General features: G+C 40.6%; 1 protein-coding gene and 1 pseudogene across 1 annotated transcript in view; one reads left to right on the forward strand and one right to left on the reverse strand.

Annotated features, from left to right (window-relative positions):
* The window catches only part of LOC138032602 (uncharacterized), a 77,353-nt gene that overhangs the window by 35,441 nt on the left and 19,412 nt on the right, over positions 1 to 22,500 (forward strand). The window lies entirely within an intron of this gene.
* LOC138032592 (uncharacterized) overlaps positions 16,383 to 22,500 on the reverse strand; it is a 12,652-nt pseudogene continuing 6,534 nt past the window's right edge.

Genomic DNA, 22,500 nt, shown 5'->3' on the forward strand with positions numbered 1-22,500 from the left:
CGACTTTTCGTATCTTGTCGCAAAATTGCGACTGGATTTTTTCCTTAATTTCAAGCCCTGAACTTACAACTGCATTAAATAAGCCGCTAAACTCGTTGGTTCCATTGATGAATTAGCAAGTTTGTTGGTTCGGTCGACGGCAAGAAAAAGGTTCCCAGTGGGAAGCACCCTCTGTGCAAGTATTCACGGTTAAATAAAACCAAAATGCAGGGCTAATAAGTCCAATAATTTCATCTTCGTTCACTATTTGATAAGTGAAGAAACTGGTTCGATTGGTATGGCGAGCCTTTCCAGTCAATATTCAAACAGCTTTATTTTGTAATGCATGTATTAAATTTCTGTGCCGTAATTTTTCTTTCTTTATGTTTTTTATTTTGCTTTGATATATTTTATATCTCTTCCTATTGATTTCAATGTAAGTGCTAAGCACGTATATTATTTTTTATCTCTTTATTTTATATTCGTTCTATATATGTATTTATATTTGTATCGTTTTTTTTTTTTTCATTCTTATTAAGTATGCAATACGTGATTGCATTACCGTGATTCACGTGCGTCATTTTCCGCCGTTTTGGCTGCATGTCGTGCGGCCGCGAATGCCTTGCAGGTTTTGAGTCATTTAAGACTAGTTTTTCACTAAAAAACCTTGCGGCTCGGCTGGATTCAACAAGGTCAGTCTCCCTCTGTCAGGCTATAAACAAAAATTTGAAAGAATGTGACAGACCTGCACGATTACATGTAAGACTTGACACCGCTGGGTTGTACGTACTGACAAATGGTAGGGTTTTCTCGCTAGTTTTGGCTTTTTAAGTGCCGACTGCCTTTCAGAAAAAGTGACCTCAGATGGTGTTCTCTCGATGAAATGCGTACGGTAGCCTCGCCTTTCAAGACGGCCTTTCAATCGAGATAGTGCCTCCTCAAAGAGTTTGTTCGGCGAAGCCTACTAGCCTCTCCGTTTTTGAAACCTTCTTGACACCGGGCGGGTGACAAGAGGTAAGATACTTCGATCAGTGTATTGCAAGGTTTCAGTCGGCGCGGCTAGTGATATGTTTTGATATGGTGAATAGATTCTTTATGGAATCGTTCTCCTTTGTATACTGTTGTCGGTCTAAGAAAGTGATCTCCTTTTCTGAAATTTAAGCGGTTAAATTAGTCGTTAGGTTGAAGTTGTTAGCTTGTGCAATGAACACGGGTTGATTTCCTGTTTATCTACATGCCGAAATATAAGTGATAGAAACCGACGTTTCGGTGCATCTTGCGCCATTATCAAGGTTACATAAAGATAAAATGCGGTTTGTGAAAAGGCTAAGTTGAAACGAATTTGCATAAAAGAGTGCCAAGCTAATTAAATGAATACTTAAGCACGAAGAGAATCCGACTGTACATTCAATGCTGGTATAAGATATTGAATACACAGCATTTCATTAACAAGGCAGTCAAGTTTGTGCATGGTAGTACATGGACTAGCAGTCAAATTTGTGCATGGTAGTACATAGACTGTAGGTCAGTGTTTTGTTCACAGAAATTGAAACAAAGATGCTAGGCCAGAGTAACGTTAAACCAACCACATGGAAACATTTTATCGATGGAATTTTCTCACTATGGGACGTAAATAAACGGGAAATCAACCTGTTCCTTCCACAAGCTAACAACGTCAACGTGACGATAAAGTTAACTGCCTAAATTTCAGAAAAGAGATCCCTTTCCTAGCCCGACAACAGTATACAAAGGAGAACGATTCCATAAAGAATCTACTCACCATATCAAAACATATCACCAGCCGCGCCGACTGAAACCTTCCAATTCACTGATTGAGGCATTTTACCTCTTGTCACCCGCCCGGTGTCAAGAAGGGTCCTATCAACGGAGAGGTTAGTAGGTTTCGCCGAACAAACTCTTCAAAACAACATTTGAGGAGGCACTATCTCGACTGAAGGCCCGTCTTGAAGGGCGAGGCTACCCTACGCATCTTATCGAGAAACACCATCTGAGATCAATTTTTTTGGAAGGCAGTCGGCACTTAAACAAAAGACAAAACTAGCGAGAAAACCATACCATTTGTCCGTACGTACAACCTAGCAGTGTGAAATCTTAAAACAATACTGACGCGTTAAAGCAAACTGTAAAATGAAGGTTTCATAATTATCTGAAACAACAAACCCGCAAAAGGGAGACGGTGTAGGTCTGTCACATTTTTTCAAATTTTTGTTTATAGCCTGACAGAGGAAGACTGACCTCGTTGAATCCAGCCGAGCCACAACGTTCTTCAGTGAAAAACTAGTCTTAAATGTCTCAAAACCTGCAAGGCATCCGCGGCCGCACAACAGGGTCGTCACTTATTTCTATCCCTGTAACTGACATTTCTCTTTTCATTCAAGTTACACGACGTACAATCTACTTTAAACTTCAAATCTACCTCAAAAAAACAAACATTTTAAACAAGCTGAGAAGATTCACAATAGGCGAGGCAAAGAGTTGAATCCAGATCGATGGCTTCACCTTGCAGTTTCCGATATCCACTAGACTAACGAGACAAGCTCCTGGAAAGTGGAATTTTTTAGAGTATTGACATAGTAGTACCCAGCAAAACAATTGAAAGTTAACCGTCTTCAACGGGGTTTTTAGACCTAAATACTGTAGATCAGCGCGGCTTAGCTAAGAAACGCTATTTCTTGTTGAACTTAAGCTCCAATAGCCCCTTTCACGGTTACAAGGAAGGACTACATTTGCAAACGATTTCCCTCCAAACATGTCCAATATACCCAAACGGATACGATTCGTCTCGTCAAACCGATGGTCCATTGGTACGAATGGTAGGATTGGTACCGATAGAAAGTGATGTCACTCCAATGGTTTTATTGGTGAAAAACAAGTTTGCTTAAATTAACCAAGTAGAAACGCGCTAATAACTATGAATATTCCTCGTACTATAAGCCAACCACACAAAACACGTTCGCTTTCACAAATAGAACCATTGGAATCACTACTAACACCAACGGAGTCTATTTGTGAGTATTGGACAACCCTCGCTCATCAGTCGGTAGAGCAGCGCACATATCCATTAGTGAGGGTTGTCCAATACTCGCTCATCAGTCGGTAGAGCAGCGCACATATCCATTAGTGAGGGAGTCTATTTGTGAGTATTGGACAACCCTCACTAATGGATATGTGCGCTGCTCTACCGACTGATGAGCGAGTATTGGACAACCCTCACTAATGGATATGTGCGCTGCTCTACCGACTGATGAGCGAGGGTTGTCCAATACTCACAAATAGACTCCGTTGGTGTTAGTAGTGATTCCAATGGTTCTATTTGTGAAAGCGAACGTGTTTTGTGTGGTTGGCTTATAGTACGAGGAATATTCATAGTTATTAGCGCGTTTCTACTTGGTTTAATTTAAGCAAACTTGTTTTTCACCAATAAAACCATTGGAATGACATCACTTTCTATCGGTACCAATCCTACCATTCGTACCAATGGACCATCGGTTTGACGAGACGAATCGTATCCGTTTGGGTATATTGGACATGTTTGGAGGGAAATCGGAGACACCTTAGACTGACCCCTTTCAGCTTACCTGGAGATGACCAGTATGAACAAAGTCCACAAGCTGCAGAAGGCGAAAAGGAACCAACAGAGTCCACCAAAGAACTTGTCTCGCCAGAAGGCCAGGGCGGCCCATACCATACACGGTCAGGAAGGGCTAGCAAGAGGCCCTCATACCTTAAGGACTACATTGTTTACGGAACATTTATCGACATTTGTTATGGAAACTTTGTTATCGTTTACATTGCCACATTTCTGGTTATTTTGCAGACACAAAGGAACGTTTACGGTTGTTTAAAAAAAAAGGGCATGAACCAATGCTGTAGTGTGTAGTAGACCGGTGACAAGTCGGCGGGCTCGGGTACGTAGATTGTACGTTCTTCAAGATGACGGGCATTAAGGATCTGTAAACACGAACGATTGCTATTTGTTTAGTGTGAGATATCAACTTCTTTACATATGGGTCTCAGCAGATTTCCTCGTCCCTGCTTTGCGATGCTGATGAACTGATTCCAAATGGGCAAGTCACATTTGAACCTAAAAACAGAAAATATACACGCCCACAGTTAAATATATTGATAAATAGACAAATTATGAGGTTGAAAATTAGTGATAATTAATTTACATAAGAACATAAGCTACTACTTTATACCTCTTGCACTGGGAACAGCACTTCCTTTGCCAACTGGTAAAGCTCTGGATTGCCTGGATAAATGCCACTCCTGTTGTAGGCATTTTTTATTATAGGTTAGCATGATTTTTCTTCGCTCCTGATATTGAACAAGGGAATTAATACATGCATGAGGTTTTTGTTTGAAAGGTAATTATCGCTTAAATTGTCCAGTTAAGTGCGAGGGTCTTCTGTCTGTCTATAACCCGCACTTCAAAAAACAAACATTTCTTTCAGTCTCTCCTTTGCTTTCAAAAGAGTAGCATAAAACGTTCGCTGCATGAATCACACAAAAAAGACAATGTATATGAGAAATAAAACAATGTATAGCAGACAGTGCTTGCAAACAAAAATGAATCCACCTTCGATGCAGTGATATAAGAAAAATTCAAGCTAAAGTAAACACTGCTTTCCCTCCCTTTCTTTAAGTGAAAAGGATTAGTATATTGCACTGTCAGAGATTCCCAATAATGAAAAGAGGTGGATGATCCTATCGCCCTGAGATGGTGAACTTGGCTGAGTTCAACCTCCCCACTGATTTAAGCATGTATGTACTGTAGTACTGTAATACTCTTTGAGTTATACCTGGTATTGTTATTTTTTCGCGAAACAATTTTCTTTTTTTTTTTTTTAATTTAAACATATTAACCATTGTTTGCCCCAAAAGCACCTTGGCTTATCAAGGGGGCTCACAATAATACAGTAATCAGGCTAACACTCAATGAAATTTACATTTTACCCACACCATTAATTAAAAAAGGAACTGTTTACATAAACACCAGAGCTATGAGGAGCTCAAGGGAATGGTCATACGAGCAACATATGTGTAAGACACGAGGTTTGCAAATTGTAAAAAGTTCTACATGACTCCAGCCTTAAGATCTGTCAAGTTACAGGTCAGATTAGAACTTCCTGACTAAGAAATAGAAAGAAGTTCTGATGAATAAGAAGACTCCTTGGTAATGGTGGCAGGCAGGCCTCCAACTACTTGTCAAATGAACCTAAACAAACATTTCTGCATGTAAACCAAAGAAAAACAAAACGGTTTTCAAAAAGGAAAGTGAGTTTCATCTCGTTACTCCTATGTCTCAAAGACCTGAATATTGTCTCCGCCCCCTTCACTCACTCTCTCCCCATCTTACTCTTCTTCCATAAAGTAAGTGTCAATTAATTCATTTGCATACTGAGACACTGTTCCATTACAACTGTACTCTAATGCCTCCAGACAGGCCACTCCCTTGGCAATCTCAAACATTTCTTTGGAAGCTGGAACATTTCTTAGAGCCATCTCAACAAACTGAAGACCAGTGACAATTGTGTCTTGGTCAGGTGACTGCCAAATGCATCCATGACACATAACTCTAAATCAGTACTTAGATAACTTAGTCCATGGTAGGAAACATTGCACACACAAATGGCGGCCTGTTGCAAGAAATAAAATTAAGTGATAATTAAGTCACTGGTCAATTATTTGTCCAACTTTCAATACAATACAATACTTTTCAAAAAGGGGTCCAGAGGACCCCCAAATTTGAAAACCTGGATACATCTCTGCCACATAATCATAAACCGGGGCAAACGTACCTTTGAATTGGTAGGCACCATCCCTAAATCTACATTAATATTGTTTATGTTGTAGATCCCAGGAGTGTTCAGGCACATTTCAATGCCAGGACTCCAACCTGGCTGAACCAGAAAAGATATACAACAGTGTTTAGACCTACAACAAAAAAAAATTGCTTATGATATTTCTCTCAGGAGCACTCAGGCACATTTCAATGCCAGGACTCCTACCCTATGTGTGCCCTTGCTCTTACCCTTCTGCTGTCTTTTCTTGCTGTTGTTTTTTCTGCATGTTTTTTCTACGGGTCTCAGCAGCTTTCCTCGTCCCTGCTTTACGATGCTGATGAGCTGATTCCAAATGGCCACGTCACATTTGAACCTAAAAACAGAAAATATACACGCCCACAGTTAAATATATTGATAACTAGACAAATTATGAGGTTGAAAATCAGTGATAATTAATTTGCATAAGAACATAAGCTATACTTTATACCTCTTGCACTGGAAACAGCACTTCCTTAATTTGCCAACTGGTAAGGCTCTGGATTGCCTGGATGAATGCCACTCCTGTTGTAGGCATTTTTTATTATAGGTTAGCATGATTTTTCTTCGCTCCTGATATTGAACAAGGGAATTAATACATGCATGAGGTTTTTGTTTGAAAGGTAAAACTTCCATTAATTTCTGATAAATTTTAACTACAAAATGAAACAAAAGCAAACGCCATGTAACTTGTTTTGCAAAAACAAACCGAGAAGAGGCAAGCCGCATGTTTTTAGGTGGAATATTGCACAAATTCTTAAATTTTTGGACTGCATTTTAACCCTGCCTTCAGGCAATCCCGCCATTTTTTGACCATTTGACCTTTTCTCTCTTAGTCCTTCTCCGCTGAAAATGTCAAAAAGCCTAACCATGGGGGGAGACCTGGGTCAATCAAAGCTGAGTAGCCCCTGTCACGGGCAAAGCTTTGATGTCAGTAGCCCGTGTGTGCCTGTCCTCCACCCACTGGGGCAAAACATTGATAGGCGCCTTAGTCACAAAAGTGAATTATACAGGCACAATTTCCATCCCTGATAAAGTGACAATAATTATTGCTTAAATTGTCCAGTTAAGTGCGAGGATTACTTCTATCTTCTGTCCGTCTATAACCCGCACTTCAAAAGACATTTCTTTCAGTCTCTCCTTTGCTTTCAAAGAGTAGCATGAGTCGCACGAAAAAGACAATGTATATGAGAAATAAAACAATGTATAGCAGACAGTGCTTGCAAACAAAAATGAATCCACCTAGGTACAGCGATATAAGAAAAATTCAAGCTAAAGTAAACACTGCTTTCCCTCCCCTTCTTTAAGTGAAAAGGATTAGTATATTGCACTGTCAGAGATTCCCAACAATGAAAAGAGGTGGATGACCCTATCGCCCTGAGATGGTGTTGGCTGAGTTCAACCTCCCCACTGATTTAAGCCTGTATGTACTGTTGTACTGTAACACTCTTTGAGATATACCTGGTATTGTTATTTTTTCGTGAAACAATTTTCTTTTTTTTTTTAATTTAAACATTAACCATTGTTTGCCCCAAAAGCACCTTGGCTTATCAAGGGGGCTCACAATAATACAGTAATCAGGCTAACACTCAATGAAATTTATATTTTACCCACACCATTAATTAAAAAAAGGAACTGTTTACATAAACACCAGAGCTATGAGGAGCTCAAGGGAATGGTCATACGAGCAACATATGTGTAAGACACGAGGTTTGCAAATTGTAAAAAGCTCTACATGACTCCAGCCTCGGGATCTGTCAAGTTACAGGTCAGATTAGAACTTCCTGACTAAGAAATAGTAGAAGTTCTGAGGAATAAGAAGACTCCTTGGTAATGGTGGCAGGGAGGCCTCCAGCTACTTGTCAGATGAACCTAAACAAAAACTTCTGCATGTAAACCAAAGAAAAAACAAAACGGTTTTCAAAAAGGAAAGTGAGTTTCATCTCGTTACTCCTATGTCTCAAATACCTGCATGTTGTCTTCGCCCCCATCACTCACTCTCTCTCCATCTGACTCTTCTTCCATAAAGTGAGTGTCAATTAATTCATTTGCATACTGAGACACTGTTCCATTCCTACCCTTTGTGTGCCCTTGCTCTTATCCTTCTGCTCTCTTTTCTTGCACATTTGAACCTAAAACAAAAAATATACACGCTCACAGTTAAGTATATTGATAAATAGACAAATTTTGCGGTTGAAAATTAGTGATAATTAATTTACATAAGAACATTATAATGGTCACTCGCACACAAGCGACATGTTAACAACAACAAGGTTTATTGCATAAGCCTAAGTTCTTACAAGCACATGGAGGCTATGATAATGTATTCTAATTATGCAATTAATCATGACACCTCCCTTTTTTTTAAAACAAGATAAACTTGGAATGAATGATCAACCAATCATTAAGCACGAATCAGTAAAATGAACTTTGCTAGAATGTTTGCATTGTTTACTGTAAAAGAACAGTTCAGTTCATAACATAGTCCTTGTATCTTGCTGGCAATCTCACAATACGGCCACTGGAGGTACACTTTGCTTGTGTTGGCAGAGGGCTGCTTTCATTGGCAGCAGGCAGGACCGATTTAGCATTACTAACGGGAACTGCGGGTGTGGCAGACACAGGCGGTATTACCGCTTCATCTAGGGCTGGTCCCGTACTCACTACTGGGGGCTCATTTGTCAGGAACAAATGTCGACGATTGCGACGGTAGGCAGTGCCGTCAGGTGTTGAGACTACATAGGATCTAGGAGCTGCATGCTGGGCAGTAACAGTTGCTGGCTCCCAGGTCTTTCCCATTCGTATACGCACTGTTGCATGTGGCTTGATTTCAGGTAACCGCTTTACACTGTGATCGTAGTACATCTTCTGCTTATCCCTATGCTCCTTGAGCTTGTCATAGGCATTGTGAACCACTTGAGGCTTCAAGAGGGATACAGTAGAGGGCAACTTGGACTTCAACATGCGACTCATCAGCAATTGTGCAGGGGACTCCTTTAGTCCTGAGACTGGAGTGTTCCTGTACTCCACGAGAACTATGTACGGGTCATTTTCATCTTCAAATGCTTTTTTAAGCAGCTTCTTGATGGTTTGTATCGCTCTTTCACTCATCCCATTTGACTGTGGGTATCTGGGACTCGAGGTGGTGACTTCAAATCCCCAATCCTTTGCAAACTGATGGAATTCCTTGATTGAAAAGGGCATGTTATCGGCAATAACTTCATCTGGAATTCCATGCCGGGCATATATAGATTTCATACCAGTTATAACAGAACCAGCTGTCTTGTCTCTTAGGAGACAAAGTTCAGGGTACTTAGGATAATAGTCAACAACAAGTAAATACGACTTAGAGTTCAGTTCAAATATGTCTGCACCTAGCTTCTGCCATGGCCTCTGAGGGACTTCATGGGGTAACAAGGGCTCCTTTTGATTCTCTCTTTGGTACTTAAGACATACAGAGCACTTGGAGATCATCCTTTCAATTGAAGTAGACATACTAGGCCAATAAACGACAGCTCTAGCCCTTGACTTGCATTTTCTCCATACCAAGGTGACTCTCATGTATGCAGTTTAGAACATCCTGTCTCATCTCTTGAGGGATTATGAGCTTCTCACCAAGGAATAACAGACCTTCAGCTTCATGAATTTCAGCTCGCAAATTCCAGTAGTAGGCAACGGAAGCAGGTAATTTGCTTTTGTGGGATGGGCAACCATTCCTTACAACGTTACTTAACATCTGAAGGATTTCATCTTGAGCTGCTGCTGCTTTCATCTGGGCAAGCTTCTCTTTAGTGACTGTCATAGGAAGACGTTCCACGAGGCTGTGAACGATTACTTCCATGTCATCACTTAATTCTTCCTCCGAGGGTGGTTCATCTAAGTAAGCTCTTGATAGTGTATCTGCAACATACATGTACTTGCCGGGGACATAGATGATATTAACTTCGTACTTCTGAAGTCTGAGAAGCAGACATTGGAGCCTTGGGGATACTTTGGTCAGAGGCTTCTTGTTAACAGACACTAAAGGCTTATGGTCTGACTCCACATCCACTGGCCGCCCATAAACATAATGGTAAATCTCTCGCAGCCAAATACGACTGCAAGAAGTTCTTTCTCTATTTGAGCGTAATACTCCTCCGCTTGGGTGAGGGAACGAGAAACATAAGCGATTGGGTGTCCATGTTGGAGGACACATGCCCCAAGACCAGACTTAGAGGCATCCACTTGCAATTTGACTGGCTTAGTGGGGTCATAGAATTTCAGAACAGGCTGACTAGAGAGGATTTGCTTCAGACGCTCCACTGCTTGAGTATGCTCATACGACCAGATCCACATAACATCTTTGTTTAGCAGATTTCGCAAGGGTGCAGTAATTTCTGACTGATTAGGAATAAACTGGGAGAAATAATTCACCATCCCTAAGAACCTCTGCAACTCTTCTTTGCTCTGAGGCAACGGCAACTGTGTGATAGCACGCACTTTCTCAAAATCAGGTTTCAGTCCTGATTCAGAAACAAAGTTTCCCATGTACTTGACTTCACTAATTTTCTATTGCAGCTTTGCAGAGTTGAACTTAACATTTGCTTGTCGAGCTCTTTCAAGAAGCTTAAGCATAGTTTCATCATGTTGAAACAAAAGCAAACGCCATATAACTTGTTGTTCAAAAACAAACCGAACAGAGGCAAGCCGCATGTTTTTAGGTGGAATATTGCACAAATTCTTACCCTTTTGGACTCCATTTTAACCCTGCCTTCAGGCAATCCCGCCATTTTTTAACCATTTGACCTTTTCTCTCTCAGTCCTTCTCCGCTGAAAATGTCAAAAAGCCCAACCATGGAGGGAGACCTGGGTCAATCAAAGCTGAGTAGCCCCTGTCACGGGAACGGCTTTGATGTCAATAGCCCGTGTGTGCCTGCCCTCCACCCACTGGGGCAAAACATTGATAGGCGCCTTAGTCACAAAAGTGAATTACACAGGCACAATTTCCATCCATGATAAAGTGACAGTAATTATTGCTTAAATTGTCCAGTTAAGTGCGAGGATTACTTCTATCTTCTGTCCGTCTATAACCCGCACTTCAAAAAACAAACATTTCTTTCAGTCTCTCCTTTGCTTTCAAAAGAGTGGCATAAAACGTTCTCTGCATGAGTCGCAGGAAAAAGACAATGTATATGAGGAATAAAACAATGTATAGCAGACAGTGCTTCCAAACAAAAATGAATCCATCTAGATACAGTGATATAGGAAAAATTCAAGCTAAAGTAAACACTGCTTTCCCTCCCCTTCTTTAAGTGAAAAGGAAAGTACATTGCACTGTCAGAGATTCCCAACAATGAAAAGAGGTGGATGATCCTGTCGCCCTGAGATGGTGTTGGCTGAGTTCAACCAATCAGCCCAAGGGATTGGTCATACGAGCAACACATGTGTAAGACACGAGGTTTGCAAATTGTAAAAAGTTCTACATGACTCCAGCCTTGGGATCTGTCAAGTTACAGGTCAGATAAGAACTTCCTGACTAAGAAATAGAAAGAAGTTCTGAGGAATAAGGGACTCCTTAGTAATGGTTGCAAGCAGGCCTCCAACTACTTCTCAAATGAACCTAAACAAAAATTTCTGCATGTAAACCAAAGAAAAACAAAACGGTTTTCAAAAAGGAAAGTGAGTTTCATCTCGTTACTCCTATGTCTCAAAGACGGGCATAATTATTGCCTTCGTCTCCATCACTCACTCTCTCCCCATCTGACTCTTCTTCCATAAAGTAAGTGTCAATTAATTCATTTGCATACTAAGACACTGTTCCATTACAACTGTACTCTAATGCCTCCAGACAGGCCACTCCCTTGGCAATCTCAAACATTTCTTTGGAAGCTGGAACACTTCTTAGAGCCATCTCAACAAACGGAAGACCAGTGACAATTGTGTCTTGGTCAGGTGACATGAGAATGTTGACAAATGCATCCATGACACATAACTCTAAAACAGTACTTAGATAACTTGGTGCATGGTAGGAAACATTGCACACACAAATAGCGACCTGTTGCAAGAAATAAAATTAAGTGATAATTAAGTCACTGGTCAATAATTTGTCCAGCGTTCAATATAATACAATACTAACTTTATTGACACTCGCCCTACAGGGCTTTTCAGTGACAATATATTAATCACAAATAGATTTACAACAAATAAATAGATAAGCAAATAAGCTACAATTTAAAAGGCCTTAATTAAAAAGAAAATGCATAGATGTATGTACAGCAGGATAGTTTAGAAATAATATTGTATTTCATTTTATTTTATTTTATCTTAGCTCTTTCTAGCCTCGCAACAACAAGCAAATTTCAAAGTAATATTTGCTTCAAAATGAAGGCAGTAGGTCTCATTAACATTAATACAAAAGAATGTAACTAGGTGGTTGCCATTTATATGAAAGTGGTCTATGTCTAGTCTTAGACCCAAGACCTGTTTCTTGTCAAGAACACTGAGAAGAAGATGAGTACTAACTACTTTTTCACATCAGTCATCTAACCTAGACTTCGTAACAATGGAGTCACTACTTGGCTGTTATGGGGTGATTGCTGAGCAAGGGAATTCAAAAAAGGATCACGAATGGTAATGATGCCACTTGAGACAAATACTGGAACATAGTCAGGCCTCGCTGTTAAGTATGAAAGCACCCAAGCAACTTCTCCAGCAACATCTACCAGGTGTTTTTCTGGGGTGAGTAAGCTGAGAATAGAAGACACTATTCCGGCATTCAGCATATCTTCAGCGAGAACTTGTTTTCCTCGTGCAAGATTGGATAAAAGCAAATGCTGCTTACTATACTACTGTTGAAACAGGGGACTGAAACAACAAGACAATAAAATAACAAATAACTTCACTTTAGAATAAGCTGCATAGCTTTTATTGTCATCGTGCTAAAATAAAGGCTGTCTGTCTGCCTGTCTGTAGATCGCCCTGCATTTGTTGCTGAAAAAAGGGTGAATGGAATTCTGTTAGTTTCTTCATTCTGTGACGTTTGTAGTGTGGTTTCTCGATTGATTTCTTGGGCACAATGTTTGCCTGTGGTGACAGTGGAGTCAGGGCGGCCACATTTTTTGAAAAATTGGCACATTTCCTCGCAGTTGCTGGTAGGCTTCCTGGTCCTGATTCAGAAACAGTGTTTCCCATGTACTTGACTTCACTAACTTTGTATTGCAGCTTTGCAGAGTTGAACTTAACATTTGCTTGTCGAGCTCTTTCCAGAAGTTTAAGCATAGTTTCATCGTGTTCCTTCTCATCTGTAGCTCCAACAGTGATGTCATCAAATATGACCTCCACACCATCAATATCTCCAAACCGGGCTTCATTCTTCTTTTGGAACACCTCTGGTGCTGAACGTGTGCCAAATGGCATACGCTTAAACCGATAGCGGCCAAAGGGGGTATTGAACGTACAGAGGTGGGAATTTCTTCATCTAAGCGCACCTGCCAGAAACCATCTTTTTCATCTACAATGGAGAAAACTTTCTTGCCACTGAGGTGACTTGCAATGTCCTCTGCTGTGGGTATCCTGTGATGCTCTCTCCGAATAGCCTTGTTAAGATCTCTTGGATCCAAGCACAGTCTCAAAGAACCATCACGCTTTTCAACAATGACTAAGCTGTTAACCCATGGGGTGGGGCTGTCAACTTTCTGGACAACATCTTTCTCCTCCAACTCTTGAAGTTTCGCTTTAAGTTTCTCAAGTGCGGGTGAATGACGGGCTGAACTGAGTCATCCAGCTCAATGTGGTACTCGCCTTTCATGCAGCCTAACCCACTGAACACATCAGCAAACGTATCAACAATTTCTTTTTTTGTGCGAGGGGCCTGGGCAACACTTTCTACTCTTTTCACCAGATTTAATTTTGAACACGCCGAGAGTCCCAAAAATGGTGGTGAATTAACAGCAGCAACGAAAAATGGAAGGCTTTCCTTTAATCCTTGAGCTTCAGAAGCCAGGGTGATCTTCCCTTCGGGTTTTACCTTGAAATCTCCATACGAGGAAAGAACAACACTGGTATCCATTAAAGGAGACTTGTGCTGGAGTTCGGAGTAAACACTGAGTGGCAAAACATTCGCTTTGGCGCCAGTATCCAGCTTGAATTTAACAGAAGATCCGCCAACAGTTACGGTGGAGAACCAAGCTAAATCATTAGTCACACCGGTGACTGTTCCGATAAAGAATTCTTCGGTTGAACTTCGCACTGTCGACCAATGGCGCCGTCTAGGCTCGGAGTCACAGTGTGTACTCGAGAATTCTTTTGTGGGCACATGTTAGCGTAGTGATGTTTCCCTTTGCAAATGTGACAGTGTCTTCCAAACGCTGGACACGATCGCGTGTAGTGCTTTGTTCCACAATTCTTGCAGTTAAATTGCTGCAGCTGGCTCGATGTTTTGCTAGTAGCGAGCGCTGGCTTGGTTGGTTTGTTTCTTGGTTTTATCGCGTGAACGGGTACCTTCTCCAATGTCTGGAGTTCCCTTTAGTTGTTTAGCGCTAGCTTCTGCCGCTCTGCAAAGACCCGCCGCTTTCTGAAGGGTAAGATCAGACGATTCACGATGCAATCTCTCTTTAAGACGAGTGACACTTACACCAAATACAATTCGATCTCGAATCAGGCTATCTTGCTGGTCGCCAAATTCACATGACTTCGCACGAGTCTTCAATTCGGTGACAAACTGATCGATAGATTCGCTGTCTTTTTGTTTACATTCCCAAAACTTGTATCTTTCGAACACAGTGTTCTTTCTCGGATTGAAATAATCTTCAAACTTTTTCTTTAGGTGAGCAATCTTGTTAGGATCTTCACCAGTTGCGAATAGGAACGTATTGTATATTTCGAGCGCTTCTTCGCCGACTGTGAGCAGCAGAATGGCGCACTGCACCTTTTCATTTTCTTCGATCTTTCCCGACGCCGTCAAGTAAAGGTCAAAGCGTTGGACCCATCTCCTCCAATTCTCGGAAAGATTTCCTTCAAGCACTAGAGCTCCTGGAGGCTTGAAAACTTCCATGTTTTATTCTGACACCATATAATGTTCACTCGCACACAAGCGACATGTTAAGAACAACAAGGTTTATTGCATAAGCCTAAGTTCTTACAAGCACGAGGAGGTTATGATAATGTATTCTAATTATGCAATTAATCATGACAAACATGAGCTACCACTTTACACCTCTTGCACTAGAAACAGCACTTCCTTTGCCAACTGGTAAAGCTCTGGATTGCCTGGATGAATGCCACTCCTGTTGTAGGCATTTTTTATTATAGGTTAGCATGATTTTTCTTCGCTCCTGATATTGAACAAGGGAATTAATACATGCGTGAGGTTTTTGTTTGAAAGGTAAAACTTCCATTAATTTCTCATAAATTTTAACTACAAAGTAAAACAAAAGCAAACGCCATGTAACTTGTTCTGCAAAAACAAACCGAAAAGAGGCAAGCCGCATGTTTTTAGGTGGAATATTGCACAAATTCTTACCTTTTTGGACTCCATTTTAACCCTGCCTTCAGGCAATCCCGCCATTTTTTGACCATTTGACCTTTTCTCTCTCAGTCCTTCTCCGCTAAAAATGTCAAAAAGCCCAACCATGGAAGGAGACCTGGGTCAATCAAAGCTGAGTAGCCTCTGTCACGGGCAAGGCTTTGATGTCAATAGCCCGTGTGTGCCTGCCCTCCACCCACTGGGGCAAAACATTGATAGGCGCCTTAGTCACAAAAGTGAATTATACAGGCACAATTTCCATCCATGATAAAGTGACAGTAATTATTGCTTAAATTGTTCAGTTAAGTGCGAGGATTACTTCTATCTTCTGTCCGTCTATAACCCGCACTTCAAAAAACAAACATTTCTTTCAGTCTCCCCTTTGCTTTCAAAAGAGTAGCAAAAAAGGTTCCCTGCATGAGTCGCACGAAAAAGACAATGTATATGAGAAATAAAACAATGTATAGCAGACAATGCTTGTAAACAAAAATGAATCCATCTAGATACAGTGATATAAGAAAAATTCAAGCTAAAGTAAACACTGCTTTCCCTCCCCTTCTTTAAGTGAAAAGGAAAGTGCATTGCACTGTCAGAGATTCCCAACAATGAAAAGAGGTGGATGATCCTATCGCTCTGAGATGGTGTTGGCTGAGTTCAACCAATCAGCCCAAGGGAATGGTCATACGAGCAACACATGTGTAAGACACGAGGTTTGCAAATTGTAAAAAGTTCTACATGACTCCAGCCTTGGGATCTGTCAAGTTACAGGTCAGATAAGAACTTCCTGACTAAGAAATAGAAAGAAGTTCTGAGGAATAAGGGACTCCTTAGTAATGGTTGCAAGCAGGCCTCCAACTACTTCTCAAATGAACCTAAACAAAAATTTCTGCATGTAAACCAAAGAAAAACAAAACGGTTTTCAAAAAGGAAAGTGAGTTTCATCTCGTTACTCCTATGTCTCAAAGACGGGCATAATTATTGCCTTCGTCTCCATCACTCACTCTCTCCCCATCTGACTCTTCTTCCATAAAGTAAGTGTCAATTAATTCATTTGCATACTAAGACACTGTTCCATTACAACTGTACTCTAATGCCTCCAGACAGGCCACTCCCTTGGCAATCTCAAACATTTCTTTGGAAGCTGGAACACTTCTTAGAGCCATCTCAACAAACGGAAGACCAGTGACAATTGTGTCTTGGTCAGGTGACATGAGAATGTTGACAAATGCATCCATGACACATAACTCTAAAACAGTACTTAGATAACTTGGTGCATGGTAGGAAACATTGCACACACAAATAGCGACCTGTTGCAAGAAATAAAATTAAGTGATAATTAAGTCACTGGTCAATAATTTGTCCAGCGTTCAATATAATACAATACTAACTTTATTGACACTCGCCCTACAGGGCTTTTCAGTGACAATATATTAATCACAAATAGATTTACAACAAATAAATAGATAAGCAAATAAGCTACAATTTAAAAGGCCTTAATTAAAAAGAAAATGCATAGATGTATGTACAGCAGGATAGTTTAGAAATAATATTGTATTTCATTTTATTTTATTTTATCTTAGCTCTTTCTAGCCTCGCAACAACAAGCAAATTTCAAAGTAATATTTGCTTCAAAATGAAGGCAGTAGGTCTCATTAACATTAATACAAAAGAATGTAACTAGGTGGTTGCCATTTATATGAAAGTGGTCTATGTCTAGTCTTAGACCCAAGACCTGTTTCTTGTCAAGAACACTGAGAAGAAGATGAGTACTAACTACTTTTTCACATCAGTCATCTAACCTAGACTTCGTAACAATGGAGTCACTACTTGGCTGTTATGGGGTGATTGCTGAGCAAGGGAATTCAAAAAAGGATCAAGAATGGTAATGATGCCACTTGAGACAAATACTGGAACACAGTCAGGCCTCGCTGTTAAGTATGAAAGCACCCAAGCAACTTCTCCAGCAACATCTACCAGGTGTTTTTCTGGGGTGAGTAAGCTGAGAATAGAAGACACTATTCCGGCATTCAGCATATCTTCAGCGAGAACTTGTTTTCCTCGTGCAAGATTGGATAAAAGCAAATGCTGCTTACTATACTACTGTTGAAACAGGGGACTGAAACAACAAGACAATAAAATAACAAATAACTTCACTTTAGAATAAGCTGCATAGCTTTTATTGTCATCGTGCTAAAATAAAGGCTGTCTGTCTGCCTGTCTGTAGATCGCCCTGCATTTGTTGCTGAAAAAAAATGCAAAAAAATGAAAAAAAAAGAAGAAAATGAAGAAACCTGTTGGTCTCTTTGTTTGTTTCTTCAAAGTTCAACAACACGCGAACCAATTTGTCCATAGTATAGACTTTGATCATGCGACAATAACTGCAGACAAGGCTTGTAATTTTCACGAGAGACATTTTCTTGAGGCCTGTATTCGCAAAGACAGCAACGAGGGAAATGAACATGATGACATGCCGGATGTTACAAATCCCTTGTGTGATCACGCATAGCGGTCATTTGTTATGTTTTTGCTGGCGTAGAACGCGCAGAACTGTAAAACGTTAGAAAGCCGTCACGCAGTTGGCCTTTTTAAAAAACCCATGAAGGCCGAAGTTGTGTGGTCGAAACATCTTTGTAGTTTTATTAACATTGTTTCCAATGTTAACAAGAGTCAGTGTCAAGAACAAATTTTATATTCTGATGTCCATCCCTGACTGCAATTTTAGTATTCAGGGGCACCCAACGTCAATTTTCGGAAAACATCTGTTCGGAATACGATTTGAGATGTAGAATTTTCGGAACATTTGTTGTAGAATTTCTTGCTTGTCTGCCTCTCCTAGGATTTTCGAACATCTGAAAAATGGTAGACTTGCCCATTTTTAACGGATTGTTACCCTAAAAACGTCACCTAGAATTTTCGGGAGACTTTTTTGTGGCTGAAATTTTCGAAAAGGTAAGTTTGGATCCCTATAATTTTCGGATCTCTAGACTTTCAGCTAGGAAGTCCGAACAGATGAAAAAATGTAGGGGATAAAAATAAGCCTATATCTACAGTTTAAATACTAAAATACGTTAAACAACGCTATGTTTAAGTGGTTTTGAACTACTGGAAGAGGAAATATATGTTTAGTTTCGGGATGATTGTGGTTGGTAGGTGAGGGTGAATGGAATTCTGTTAGTTTCTTCATTCTGTGACGTTTGTAGTGTGGTTTCTCGATTGATTTCTTGGGCACAATGTTTGCCTGTGGTGACAGTGGAGTCAGGGCGGCCACATTTTTTGAAAAACTGGCACATTTCCTCGCACTTGCTGGTAAAGTCAGAGTCGTCCCCACAGAGGCACCTTAGTCTAAGAAATTGAGAGCCGGGATGGCATCTTTTATGTGTTGTGGATGCGAGGATGAATGTAGCAGGCAGATAAATTACGGTAAACTGTTGGTTTGTAGTGTACGCTTGTAGCCGTATAGCCGTTGCCGTGGACTGAAAGTTTAATGTCGATGAACATTGAAGTAATTTTCCAGGTGCATTTTATAGCTGGATGGAAAGAATTGACGGAAGTAATGAATTGGTTGAGTTTTTTTTTACTGGATGAAGATCATGCTTTGGCTTGTTGTAGTTAGAGAAAATTAATTTTCAATATAGCCTACAAAAAGGTTGGCGTAGCTAGGTCCCATTTTGGATCCCAGTAGCTGTCCTCAAAAAATTAAAAACTATTGAGTGTGACAACCAGTTCAGCCAGACTAAATAAGGTTTCCAAGCTCGGTTTTTTAACAGAACGTTGGTTCAAAAAATGTTTGAGTGCTTGGAGGCGTTCATGATACATGTACACTAGCTTTGTATCATTTTAGAGTTAAACCGGTTGTTCGTTTGCGCTCCACTTTGCAATATTGTCATGCAATGTTGCGTTTTTGATAGGCACTTTGAACTCTAATGGTACATATATGCCTCAAACTGAAATTACATTGTGAACCTTCTCCATAGTTGGTTTGGAATTGATAACTTTAATAATTTGGAAGGCCCCTCAGCTTCAAATGGATTTGAAATGATTAATTTATTAAGTAAAGTACGATCGTCCGGGTGAGTGTAGTCCTGAGAAGGACTGTTTGAGATGACATTGACTTACGTTTCGACAACCTGAGCGGAAGTCATCTTCAGAGTAAAGTGATTTGTGTAATGTCAGCATTCTCGTTCCCAGAGCTGTGATCCTCTTCGTCAGCGCCTCGTATCGAGAGCTCTGGTTGAGCTCTGGAAGCTCTGGCAGGTTCCAATTGAAAGTCCGCGATTCACGGACTTCCGGTCGTTCTGCGCAGTCTCGATTCTTTTTCAAAATGGCGGACCAAGCTTGATCTCTTACTCGAGGCGTTGAATCATGGAATACGAAATCTAGATTTAAGCGACATCACATTGAAAGAAAAGAAGTACGAGGGTTTGAAGCTAGCTGTGCTTGTCATTTCGCCGTTAAATGCCTCAAATACACGATACAATTTTTAAGATGAGAGAGGGAGGACTTAATTTTAAAAGGGAGATCGGTTAACAGGAGATGACGACAGGGATCAAGTTGCACTGATTTAAATGTTGTTTAATGCATCCGAGTGATAATACTTTCGCATGTGAAATGTTCTAAGCTCTATTGAAGTAGAGACAATAATATTATAATGCGTAAGTAAACAACCTTGAAATTAGCATTGATTACTAAAATTAAATGAGCACATATACTAGTAATAAATTATTTTCATATGTTTTGCAGCTAAAAGCCTGACTAATGATCCTAATTGTACCAATTCTGTCTACTGCCTAGGAATTGTGTATAATTTTTTAATCGTCGTCGTCTTCGGCCAGGGCGGATGAACTGTCAAACAGTCAATGGCTGAATGCAGGGGTGCGAGGCGCTTTGTTTGTCGCAAAGTACGGCTGCGCATAACATTCTGGAGAGGTATGGAGGCCGCCAGTCTTATTTTCCAAGAAACCCAATGATGAAGCGGCAAACAAGAAAGCCCATACCGGCTAGGAGGACGCGCGGTCAAACAAGCTCCGCGCCCGCTGTTATACACCGGAACACGGGCGAAAAGTCGAACACCGGTGAAAGGATTACCGACCGTTTTCGTTCAAAGGACAAAATTACTTTTGGAACATGGAATGTGGAAACTCTATGGAGAGATGGAAGACTTGATGAACTGTGTCATGAATTAAAGCATTACAAGTGGAATGTCATCGGCCTCAGTGAAGTCCGAAGGAAGGCACTTGGTGAAATCAATAGCGACGATGGTCATAAGCTGTTCTACTGTGGTAGAGATGATAAACATGAACACGGGGTGGGCTTTTTAGTCCACAAAGACACTGCCAAATCTGTTATAGGCTGCAATTTTATTTCAAGTAGATTAATTTCTATCCGCATCAAAGCATCTCCTTTCAACATTACTCTCTTTCAGGCGTACGCCCCTACCTCAGACTACAGTGATGAAGATAACGAAATCTTCTACCAAGATATCGAAGAGAATTTTGACAAAGCACAGAAAAAAGACATCAAGGTCATCCTCGGCGATTTCAATGCAAAGTTGGAAAAGACACTGCAAAAGAGTGACCTAAACAACAGGGGCCCCACTGCAACGTTACAACCAACGACAGAGGTCTGCGGCTCCTTGAGTTCGCAAATTACAACGATCTTGTCATCGCAAACACCCTCGGCAAGCACAAAAAGTCCAGAACTATGACTTGGCATCATCCTAACGGCGTGAACCATGGTCAGATAGACTACATATTAGTCCCAAATAGATTCAAGTCCAGTGTGTACACCGGGAGAACCAGGACGTTCCCAAGGCCCGACGTTGCAAGCCCTCATGACCTTGTTATGACGACTTTCAGGTTGAAGCTGAGGAGAATGGCCAAGCCCCAATACACAAGACTTAAGTTCGACCTTGAAAAACTTCAGGACCCCTTTGTAGCTGACCAGTTTAGAGCATCTATCGGCGGAAAATTCGGCCCTTTGCTTCTTTTTGACAATGATTCAGATCTAGAAAGTAATATTGAGACATTTGAGAAAGCAACTATTGAGACAGCTAATGAGATTCTAGGGAAAAAGACATCAAAGAAGAAAGCCTGGGTAACATCTGAAGTGCTAAGTCTGTGTGATAAAAGAAGAGATCTTAAAGAGAAAAAGAAAAGTTGTCCTCAAGCCAAGAAAGAGTACAGCAAGATAAACAAACTTGTAAAGAAAGAAATGGTTAAAGCAAAACAAAAGTGGATTCAAGAACAGTGTGAAGATATCGAAACCAACTTGATGAAGAACAATAGCAAGAAAGCTTATGATACTGTTAAAACATTAACAAAGCCCAAGCAAAGCAAAGTCAACACCATCAAAGATAAGAAAGGTGAAACCATCATTGAGAGAAGTAAAATCCTAGAAAGGTGGACCGAGTACTGCTCAGAACTGTACAACTGCGAGGTGCAGGGCGACGCCAGAGTCTTAGACACACCAGAAAGCCAAAGCGGCGACTCAGTAGACCTCATATTGAAATCGGAAATTGAGGAAGCTGTAAAAATGTTGAAGAAAGGGAAGTCACCAGGCGTTGACAACATCCCAGGAGAATTGTGATAAAAGAAGAGAGCATATGACGGCGGTGAGTATATGACGACAGCTCTTCTAAACTTCTGTAACCAAATATGGAAAAGTGTTAAATGGCCACAAACTGGACAAGATCTCTTGTTATTGCACTCCCCAAGAAAGGTGGTCTCAAACTGTGCAACAATTACCGTACCTTAAGCTTAATCAAATATCCAAGCAAGGTTCTTCTCAGAGTCATTTTGAACCGCTTAAAGCACCAAGCAAAAGAAATAATTGCCGAGGAACAAGCCGGCTTTATGAAAGGCAGAAGTACTGTTCAACAAGTCTTTAATCTCAGTTCCATCATCGAGAAGTACCAAGAACATCAAAAAGAGCTTTATCATGTATTTATTGATTTCAAGAAGGCGTTTGACAGGGTGTGGCATCAAGCGCTGTGGGCTACGATGAATAAGTATAACATCAACAAGATCTTGATTTCACTTATTGAAGAACTCTACAACCAGGCCACCAGTTCAGTCTATCTGGAAGGTGAAATTGAAGAATGGTTTCGCACCAGCGTAGGGGTTCGTCAAGGCTGCCTACTATCCCCAACACTCTTCAATATCTTTCTCGAACGAATCA

Source organism: Montipora capricornis, chromosome 2 (assembly GCF_036669925.1).
Source record: "Montipora capricornis isolate CH-2021 chromosome 2, ASM3666992v2, whole genome shotgun sequence".
Lineage (NCBI taxonomy): Eukaryota > Metazoa > Cnidaria > Anthozoa > Scleractinia > Acroporidae > Montipora > Montipora capricornis.